This window comes from Falco punctatus, assembly GCF_963210335.1.
Source record: "Falco punctatus genome assembly, chromosome: 6".
Lineage (NCBI taxonomy): Eukaryota > Metazoa > Chordata > Aves > Falconiformes > Falconidae > Falco > Falco punctatus.
Window position 1 is genome coordinate 224,441 of NC_137585.1, and position 9,492 is coordinate 233,932.

The window sequence follows — 9,492 nt, forward strand, 5'->3', positions numbered from 1 at the left end:
AAACTATTAAAGCAAGCATTCTATCATTCTGAGGGTTTCTAATAGAACCTGAATAAAAAGTTACCTTTCCCTTTTCAAGTATGATTCATGACATTTTCCAGTCAGAGGCTCATTTATAGCCTCCCTGAAGTCTCTTATTACCAGTGGCCATGGACCAAACAATTAAATATGTTTAAATATTCTTTAAACTACATCTTAGCGAAGGATTTCTTTCTTTTGTTGTTTAGGTGATCCAAAATGACACTTTTTCCTTGAGTGAGCAACAAAAATATCACTTGTGCTGCTGAAGGGAGTATAGATAATGAGACACAAAGATCACAACTTAAAAAATTACTGCAGACGTGATATCATAAAATGGCATTAGGAGGTGACTCAGTAGTAACCTCACTTCTCCTTGATTCAGTCCTTGTGTCCCAAGACGGAGGTGTGGTCACTGTATATCCACTCTCACTAAACACAAGCTCAAGGCTCAATGTAATGCCCAACAACCGAGTAACAAACATAAATGCATACTGTATTTAGTTATTCCCAGGGATCTCCGTAGTGGGTGTCCTAGTTCTTAACCTACTCAGGAGCTGGTGTAGGGGTGTACGTATGCTTTGAAATTCCTCTGTGCCCTGTGGGTTATTTAGCAGAGACCGACCACCCTCTTCTGGATGGGTGAAAGCTTGTTCATATCGTTAATGGTATCACACATACATTCAAAGCACAACGGGCACCTTCAGTAAGTTTGCAGATGACACCAAAGTGTGGTGAGTGATTGCAGTGCTGGGGGACAGGGCTGCTGTTCCGAGGCTACTTGATAAAATGAAGTAACATGGAGTTCAACAGACACAAAGCCAGTGCTGGGTCTGGGGTTGGAAAACCTCTGCTGTCAGTACAGGTTAGGGAAGGATTGGTCTGGGGCCACCTCTGCAGAAAAGGGTCTCCAAGTCGAGCAGAAGCCAGCAGCGTGCCCATGCAGCGATGAAGGTCAACCACGTGCAAGACTGCATTAGCAGCACTGTAGACAGTACGTCAAGCAGAATTATTTCCTTTCACTTCAGAGGGGTTACACCGCGCACAAGAGGCTGTGTCCAGGGCTGGGCTCCCCAGCACAGAAGAGAGACTGGCAAACAGGAGCACGTCAAGCAGAGCGACCCTAAGATGGACAACACTGTTCAAGGAGACACTGAGGGAGCTGGGTTTATCATGGAGATAGCCACAGGGGAGGGGAAGGTGCAGGTCTAATAGCAGTGTTTAACTAGCTTAAACAAGGGCATAGAGAAGACAGAGCCAGACTCTTCTCAGAGCTACCAAGGACAAAAAACAACAACTTTCAAACACTGCAGTGAGGATGGTTCAGCAGTGGAACAGGTGGTCAGGAGAGGCTGTGAAATCTTCATTCTCTGAGCTTTTCAAAACTGACTCTCAGCAAGCTGATCTAGTTTGGATGTTCTCACTGCTTTGAGCAAGGAAAGAGTACAGCCCTTTTAAAGACTATGAATCTATAGAAGTGCTTTTAAGAACAAAAAATTTGACAACTCTTTAGAATTTGTATTTTGTTCATTAACATATGGACTTTCTGTATCTAATCATTACCTGTTCGCTGAAATTAGTACATGCTAGAACTGTACAGCCATCAAAATTACATCACTGTCTTCTTCAAGTGTTAGCCAAAATAGATACTGGAGGTGAACAACTATCCAATAAATGTGTCCTTCAGGGTTTTGTGTGCGAACAAGCCTATTTGTATTTTCAGTACTTGCTGGATCTGAATACTGCTTACAAACATGCTTCTATTTGTGATATAGTCATGAGTTGTTCTAGCTAAATCAACAAATTATACTTACAAGTGGTAGAAAGCTAAAGCTGCAATTCTTATTCCTGCTGAAAATTAATTTTTAAAAGCTGACCTTAGGAAACAAGATCAACTCACATTGCAGAATTGTTTTTAAAACTATTTTCTGAGCTGAAATACGTGTGGTTTGGAGGATTTGAATTTTGCTAAAATAAACTTGCAAGATCTCAGTTTTCAGGGAAAAAAAGAATAATTTGCCTCTCATAATGCCTGGAAAACAACTGTCTTCTCAGGATGTACCCTCTACCAAATAATTTTAACCTTGACCTGTCTGGAACATATACACACCAAGGGTACAACCATGCTGTAGTCAGCATGGTAGCTCTGTGTGTTAGCTAAAGGATATAGCTAACCAGAACCTGCCACCAAGCAGCCAAAGCAGCTCAGAATTCAGTGTAAACTGATACTGCTGCCACTAACCAAGCTAGCTAATTTGGTTAGCTGGGGTATCTCACCACTACAGACTGCAGGGTAAACCTGCTTCAACAAAAACCCTTTTAGCTTTCTCTGCACACAAGAGTCCACCATGAACCATTCTGCTTCTTAATCTGGTATCTCTTGAAACACATATGAACTTTGCATTTATAGATAGGAAGAAGCAACTTCGTATCTGCTCCTCATGCTTTCAGAGTCAAGTTGCTGGAGGTTCAAGGCCATCATTCTCAAAAAAAAAGAAAAAAGAAAAAAAGTAGAATCACATGTTTTTAGGAAGACACTTCTTGAGGTATCCAGTGTAGCCTCTCACTTAGAGTGGGACCTTCACAAACACTAAATCAGATCAGCTGAAGCTCTTGAGTAGATGATTTCCCATTAATGTGGCAGAGTAACCAGCACTACGGCCCAAGTCTTTGCCCATCTTCTGATTTTAAGCCTGTAAGATCAGAGGCCACATCTCTAGAACTGCTGTAGGAACACTGAATCTGGGTGACCTTCATCCAAACCCTGGGGAAAAGTCCACAAAGTATTTTTCCACCTGAACATCCCCAGTGCACCCACGGCATTTTTCCATAATTTGCCCTTTGGAGTCACCAAGTTTATTCTCCTGTATGTGCAATTGCCAAGGAAAATTGTTATATACTAAAGCCTTCTCTGCCTCTTAAGTTCCTTCTGAAATCAACTGTAAATGTTGACTCCCAAACTATTTTCATGTGATACCATATACAAACTTTGTTTGAAAACAGATTATTTCTATTACAGATCAGTTTATCAGTTTAGTGTTTTGGTTCCAGTCTTTAAAAAGTGTAATGTCACCTCTTGCTCCTTTCTTCTTTAGGAAGAAAACAACTATGTAGTGTTTTTAATCTTTCCTCATTTGGAAATTTCTTTCTCCTTTTCCCAACAGTTTGAGACATTTTCATTTCCATCATCAGGTAACAAAACCCTGATACCTGTTTATTTTTCAGAAATAATGAAATCAGAACTTGGAGTATGGGAAGCACATACATATAACGAATACACTAATCCTTATGAAACCTTATAGGACTTACTTTGCCAGCTGATTTCCACAGTTCACAAAACATTACTGATTTGCAGACCCATGAGTGCTCTGCAGCAATGCCACTGTTTCACAGACACCGTTAGCTCCATAGCATTTTTGGTTAAAAATGCCTTTGAAAAGGACACGTTATTGTCAAGAAGTTGAGGACTGATAGTTACTTACTATTTATAGAAAAATTGGAAGCAACAACACCAAGAATAAAAATTTAAACTGTATTACTGAACTTCTTATCTGAACTGGTAGTTCCTTCTGTTACTGCAACTATGTCTGAAACTACCTATACTGATTTCTTTGCTGTGGTATGATGAACAAACTGCATTGTGCATCTTAGCTGCATTTTTAGTTCACATGCTGCCATACAGTGAGTGTTTTGTAAAGATATCCTGGTGATGACTCTGTGAATTAGGGCAGTCATTCAGTTACTGTTGAGTTTTTTGCATTACTTGTGGGAGATAATTTTTTTAATAATAGAGGAATGATAATACAATAATAAAGTATAAGATAATGTAACACCAAATAATTGAAACGGTCAGTTTTTCCACACCTATCTGCCCAAGGAGAGTGATATACATTGAAACCTTACCCAAATGAACAAATTACTTTAAAAACCAGGAGTAAATTACCATAGGGCTAATAAAAGATCATTTTGCAATTTTAAGAATATTTCTCACTACCAGGAAGCATATATAATTTCTACCATTCTATCTTTTGAGTCAGTTCTTTAATATTGTATATGCTCTGAGTAATATCATCCTTTCCTATGAAATTATATAACATATTTTATATTAATAGTATGCTTATTGATTATGTTACGTAGAAACAACAAGTATTCCAAGCCATGAGTAGGAACTCATGGGAAGAAAACCCTACAAATATACATTTCAGATATGTCATTTCACACGAAACGGAGCTCAGAAGGCAGTCACGTAAGTTATTAAATGTAAGGCATTTGAACTTCTCCACCTTTGGGTGAATCTGCTTGCGAATCTGCTATCTTTTGGAAAGAAAGAGGAACAACAGAAAAAAATATCTTCAAAACAACTTCTGCTATTTGTTTCCCAGGGCTAGACTACAGGACACACAAAGAAACTCGGCATGGAGCTGAGCTTCTACTGTAGTTGTGGGCACAGTTTGCATGCCGGAACATACAGATCAGATTGAGGGTCAGGCATCGCATTATCAAGAGTATTATGGGAAGAATGTACATTCTGGCAACTTCTGCCCTCTGGCGCAATTCTGAGAAAGCATGACAGTATCATGGTGCCAGGGAGTATTCTGCCACAACTAGGTTTCCAGAACGTGTCCATTTGCATTATAAACAGGGAATGTCACCTGTTGGTAGTACGTATGTATTCCCATTTTAGAAGGAATTTCTGTAAAAGGGAGGGCCCCAGGTTTAAAAAAACTTTATCCAATAGATAAAGAGAAGGTCAAGCACATTACAGAAGATGCAGATAATGCAAAGCATCTAAGATCCTATCTTTGCAGCTGCAGCCGTTACTTGTCCAGTCTGTCCTGCAGCACAGTCCTCTCAGTCCAAGTGCTTCACAGCCAGACACAAATACTTCTCCCTCCCTCTCCAGACAACTCTGTTGTTTATAAAGTTCAAATGATTTACCAAGAAATAACACAAACCTTTAATTGTGGGTTAACTGGTTTTGTTTCAGCAAACTGAAAGAAAAAACCCCAAACCCAAAAAACAATGGAAAACAAGGAGCACTCTGAAACATCCGGAGCACTGTATTGTGTAACCACCTGCATCAACACCTTGAAAAGTATTTGTAATACTCCCACTTAGCTAGTACATATGCAGATACTACTTAAAAAGAATCTTGGCTCCAAATTAAGGCATTCCTATTTTGCAACTTCTTTTAAAAACCCGGGTGCAGTTACATTTAAAGGGGCAGTGCAATATCTTACATCTGCCTATCCCCATACAGCAAGTCAGTATTGGAAAAACCAGGCTTATAAATGCTGAAAGAAGGAACAGTGAGATTGGAAGAGTAAAAATTCTCTGAACAGAGAAACACTGGAATGATAACTGATCCATGGGAATTCAGAAGTGAAAGTCACTGAGGTTAACACAGTGTTCCATGGCTATTTAGAAGAAAACAATTAGAATAATAAGAATGAAGTAAGACTCATTTTCTTAATAATCACATTTAAAAGTTTGAACACAGAATTATTTATTTAGTTCTTTTAGTGCTAAATATTCTTCGCTAGTAAGAGTGACTAAGACATGTTGCTTGACACAGATTGTGCAGTTTCAGGGACAGTTCATAGTAACACCTCTGGCAGCAGTGAACTATCACAGTCTTTCTTACAAACTACCTGATTATCTTGGATCTCCATCTTATCATTGTACTGCCCTGATTTACCCCAAACCAAATTACAGCCTGGAAGAAGATTGTAGCAGTGATTTGTGTACCTTATCTAATGAATAGTTACATCATGTGGTCAGCTCTGGAACAGGTTCAAAAGAAATTAAGACAGAACCTTGTATAATTGCCCATTCATAAAAAAAACCACGTCAGAACAATGTCACTGATGTTTTGCCTGGGGAGAAAGGGATTCCAGGCCCTGACCGTGCACTTAATGACTTTTGCATTCCCACAGTAGCTATTCTATTCCTCTTCTCTATACTTTCTGTAAGCCCATGGAGAGTTGCCTAACATTCTCATTTGCAAGAACCCTGAGTATATGTAGCCTCCACCCACTTGGAGGTCTCACTCTATTGTCATAATGATATACATTAATGTATTAAACAATAATAACTAATTATAGTTACAAATTTGATTAAATAATCATGCAATTATTTCTGTTTCTGCATAGGCCTTATATCACTTCACACATGAAGAAAAACATTAACATTTACATCATAAAAGCTGCATAAAAATCAGAGGGATGGATATACGTGGATTCCATGGGAAATGAACATAACTTGCATTGTACAAGCACTACAATGACTTCTGCAGAAAGACCTTCAAAGCCTATGGTGCATATTGGACTGCATCCCCGAGTTTTGGCAGTTTTTTAAAAAAGTGACTTCCTAGATTTCATTACTAAAAAAAGAACGCTGAAAATATTAAGCAAGTATATTCAGAGAGCATAAGGAAAACAAAATTTCCCATATTGTGTTTCCTATAATCTTAAAGATAGTCTACTAATTTTCTTAAGAACTCGCTTAACAACTGTGACTTTCTGAAATAATGGGAAGCTGAAATTCTTTTCAAGTCATTTATGTTTTATCTTGTGTCTAAATTCAGTCAGGGTAGCTTGAAGTAAATCAGAGAAAAAAACAACAGAATGCTTTAAAACAAACATAATAAGATGACTGTAAAGGAGATTTCAGAATTTATTGAACGCATAGGGAGGTGGTTGATGAGAGCCATAAATGTATTTGGATAAATGATGTGAGGCTTGACAGGCCAGACAGCAAGGTGCTTCTAACAGTTAAAACTTCTCCCTTGGCTACACCGACTTCTCTGCTGCTGCTGAAGGCATCACATTCCTCGTGTTTAAAAGAAGGGGCCTGGCAGGCGATGGAGTGGTCTGATTTAGAAGCTCCCAGCTGTGAAAGTCCTCTTTTATCTGAATTCACTTTCTTCAAAATTACAAGCAGGGGTGCATATCTCACTTAAATCTAGGTATTTAAAATTTAGTTATGTCTGAGTTAGTGTAAAAAGTAATTTATCTTGTCCTAGTGCAGCTGTTTGAGCTAGTTGGGAAGGATTCCCTGCTGGAGGTGACTCCTCCTCTTGCTATCAAAGATGATTAGGCTTAATAGCACTTTGATTCACACAATGTAGCTTGCCTATGCTTCCACTGTTATTATTTTAAATAATTAATAGCAATCAAGACAAGGGCAGATGAAAACAGAAATGGGACAAGAAGAGGATGAGCAGGGAAACTGGCAACACAGCCCATCCTCCAGTGGAAATCCATGTCACACTGTTTTTTTACAAGATCATCAGCCGTTGTCACCATGGCTCCCAGCTCAGGAGGTTTTAGTTTCTTGTACTGTGTCATGGTGAGATAGATTAAACCTCTGGGGTATGGAGATTATCTCCATCTCTTGTGTGGAATGATACACCCTGCCTGCTGCTATCTGCTGTTAGAAGCAGCAAGGCATTTTCAGTTTCAGGATCCATTACTAGCAGTGGAAAATGGCCATTTTTTGAAACTCCAGAGAGGTTTCTGCTCTTTCTCACTCGTCTTTCTAAGTTTTCTGTGTACTGATGACCTCAGCAGCTGTAAATTCTGCATGAGAAAGCGAAGAGGGAGAACCAGTGCCTTCCTGTGTAACGGATATGACAGTCATGAAAACGAGATTCCAGCAGACTAGTTACCATTCTGACAATAAGCGTGGCAGAAAAATAAAAAGAACTGTCTCCAGTGGGGAATTTGCAGTGTGCGTTTTGGCTCCCTGCGACCAGCCCCGCAGCCACAGCCGAGCTGCCTGCAGGCGCCCCGCGCCGGGCCCCGCCCCCACCGATCTCCCTCGCGCGGAGCCGGGGCCGCGCGCTGCCCTCGGCGCTGCCCCTCCCCACACCGGCGCTGCGCCCCGCCCCCCGCCCCGCCCCCCGCTGTCAAAGGCCCGCACGGTTGATGCAGTTCGGCGTACAAACCCATCAGCCCCCCGGTTACAAGCCACCCAGCTCCGTCACTCCTCAGTGCTCCGTCCCGTCTGTCTTACGTTCTCTCGCTTCGCGCCTTCACCAGCCCGCGCGCTCAGCCTCCCCTCTGCCGGGCAGGGGGGTTTCTCGGGCCGCGGGTGCCGATCTCCCCCCGCCGCAGCTGCCTTTCCCCGGCTGCACCGAGCTTTGCCCGGGATAAGCCTCCCCCTCCCCCCCCCGCCCGCTCGCCCCTGGAGGCGCTGCCTCTGCAAGGGGGGGGGCGCTGCCTCTGCGAGGGGCCTTTTCTGCACAACGGCGTTTGCCGGCGCACACGGGGTTCGTAGCCTGGATTAACCCTTAACAGCCCGTTCGCTCCGCCTGTCTCAGTCAAACCGCCGACACACGTCCAGCTCCAACCGGCACCCGCTGCTATCACCTCCACTGGCAAGTGTCTGTGCCCTGAGCTGAGCAGTTCATTCATCTCCAGCCCAGAACCTCCAACACCCATCGTTCCTGTCTTGCAGCTGCCCAGCCATTCCCATCCTACGGTCCCAAAAAACCTCTGCCAGTTCCCTCTGTCCTGCCCTGCATCTGTCCACTTATTCCTGTTCTGGGATCTTCACACAGTTCTGCATTTGGCATTTCTCCCTACCCTGGCCCTCGTAGTTCTGGGCACTCCTAAGGGGATCTGCTCTCAGAAGTTCCCCGTTACAACTGGAGTATCCCCAAGTTCTCCATCTCAGTTTTCTGATCATGGCATCAACTAAATTGTGTGCCTTTAGTTTCCTGGCATTACCCTGTTCTCTGAGGAATACAGCCTTGGGGTAGGATGCAGAAATTCACTGATTATGATCTTTCGTCCATTTCCTTTCTTCCCTCCATTGGTTCCTTTTTGCCTCAAGGCCCTCACTGCTTCATCTTGGAAATGACTTTGCGGCCTCCTCCACCTCCTCGTTACAAATCCATGGAGCTTTGACCTCACATAGGAGAGTCATCTGATGCAGACAGTGATAACCTTCCTGGTGCTGCCAATTCTCCTGTGCTTCACTGGACCGGAGAGCTGCTTTACTAGATTTCATGCACCAGCTTGTCCAGCCTGGTGAGGGAGAAAGCGTACATTAACTAGTTTGTTTTATCCCCCTGTCCCAGCCCAATCTGAGACCAGTGGCCAGCATGCGGTACTGCCTTGGATATTTTCCTTGCCTTTGCACCTCACACTGGGTCATGTTGCAGAATTAGCTAAGGGAGGAAAACATGAAATATTGAGTCAAAATCTCCAGAAAGAGAAATTATTGATATGACTCTGGTTTATCCAATTGTTTCAATGTGTTAATGTCTCTCATAGGCTGCTCATTTCCTGCCACTCTGGATCCACTGTCTGGACTGAGGAATCCATATCCACAGTTCCTTTCTACCTCGGAACCTCTACCTCAGAGTAGTCCAAGGGCAGGCCTTTGGACTACACTAAGAATCTGCTCCATTGTCTGCAGAACTTGCACCTCCTGTTAGGTTAGAAAACCACAGCCTTAGGCCAGGAT